We start from the raw sequence: 2,414 nt of genomic DNA on the forward strand, positions 1-2,414 counted from the left end.
CTACTTCCCTACCAATACCTTCCTCTCTATCTATTATTCTTTCTCTTCATCCCTTAATAGCCACCTTCGCTCTCATTCTCTCACGAACCTTCGATACGTTTGCGTTTATCTCTAGATACTTACACTATTAAGGGTATAACCATACATGGATTTACACAGGATTGCACTTAAGGACTTATGGACTAACATCTACACCATCGGAAAGTTGAACAGTGAACTTTTGTGCCTCTTTTTTCTTTTTTTCTTTATTTCTTTATTCCTTTTCTCCTGTCCTCTATGTCATCGTTTCATTAATCTATACCTTTCACATTTTCCCTATTTGTCTCCAATGACGGAATATCCCATACTTTGGGATATCCCAGAAACAGGTGTAAGACTTTAAATTTTTCCAGTAATAATGACGTATATGACTTGAGATATTTGTCTTGCCTTAGCGTTTGTTGTCCTCTTTAACAATTATATATCCACTGCACCTGAAATCTGCAATGGCTCCATAATTCCCGTCTCGGATATGACATTGGAACCCTGGTAATCCGTTATAACACTTACCCAGCGCATCTAGTCGCTGGAGAACTACATTATGTGGAAACAATTGTAGTGGTTAAAAATAAATGTCCAACCATACTCCTTCTTTTTGACTCCAATGTTTCAATTACACACACACACACACATACACACACACACACACACACACAAATATATATGTATATATATATATATATATATATATATATATATATATATATATATATATACATATGTATGCATATATGCATGTATATATGTATGTATATGATATACATAAATATAGTAAAGATCCACACACGCCCATATCCTGAAGAGCGATGGGTTCCGCTTGAATGAAAATGCATAACACAAGCTGTATGTTACCACGGCACCCCTACGACTCCCACAGGAGTTGGTGACCTAATCGAGCAAAGGAAAACACACACACACACACACACGTCCCCCCCCCGCGCACACACAACACACGTACGCACACGCACACATACACACACACCAACGTAGCACACATGCACACGTATATACATATGCATATGTTCCGTACACTCATATATATACATATATATATATATGACAAACTCATATATACACATACACGCATGCATACACTCATGCACACACATACACACGCACATATATACATATACATTCATATGCACACACGTACATACACACGCAAGCACACACACGTATACGTAAATATACTCATATACACACTTATATATATGTCAAAGAATAGACTAGGGATCGAACCTAATACGAAGCATCTCGAGGGGGAGACATGCACAACATCTGGTGATGGCACGTACATCTCATTGAATGTGTATATTTACATTTCTGCAAATCATAAATTGGCAGCAGCCGCCATGTTGTCCAGATTGCCGAATTGAAGAGAACAGGTGGCGGGGTTGGGCGGGTGAGTGGTTTTGATAGTCAGGCTAGACCGGTATGTGGGGAGACATATGGTTGGGTCGGGTAATCTCGTGCAGATGCTCCTATGCGCTTATATTGTTACTTCAGATGTCTTTGAGTATATTAAGGTTGTTTACTTTGTTTTACGTAAGAAAAACATTATGCTCCATGGGGTTTTTTATGGCATTTTTCTACCACACCCCATGGTGTAGACATTTCTGATGTTCCGCTTATTGTTGTTATTATTGTTGTTGTTGATGATCAGACCTAAGGTAACCTTGATTGAAGATATCTACGTATTCCACTTATGACCATTCCATCATTTTCTCCATTTTTATTTTTATCAACATCTTTATTCTTTATACAGGTCGGGGGCGGGGAATGGCTGTGTGGTTAAGAAGCTAGCTTTGCAACCACGACGTACTTTTGAGTTCAGTTCCATTGCATGGTACGCCCCATGGGAAAGTGTTTTATACTATAGCCTCATGCCAATCAATGCTTTGTGGGTATTGAATTTGGTAGACAGAAACTATGTGGAAGCCCGTGGTATATATACCTATATATAATGAAAATGATTATACAATTCCTGTTTCTTTGTCGTTTATTGAATTTCATATTACGCCCTGTACTCAACTAACACTCGATTCTGAAGCATCGTACGTATATTGAATTTTAACACTAGGTTTTCAGTATGGTCATAATTAAGTGACACACACACACACACACACACACACACACACACACACACACACACACACACACACACGCACACACGCACACACACGCACACACGCACATGTCTGTGTGTGTTTGTGCGTGTGTCTTTGTGTCTGTGTTTAGCAACCTATCGCTGCTTGACAACCGGTGTTCGGTTGTTTACGTCCACACAACTTGGCAATTCGGTAAAACAGTAGAATAGATGTCAGACTTAAAAAAAAACAACAACTCATAAGTACGGGGGTCGATTTGTTCATCTA

Source organism: Octopus bimaculoides, chromosome 24 (assembly GCF_001194135.2).
Source record: "Octopus bimaculoides isolate UCB-OBI-ISO-001 chromosome 24, ASM119413v2, whole genome shotgun sequence".
Classification (NCBI taxonomy): Eukaryota; Metazoa; Mollusca; class Cephalopoda; order Octopoda; family Octopodidae; genus Octopus; species Octopus bimaculoides.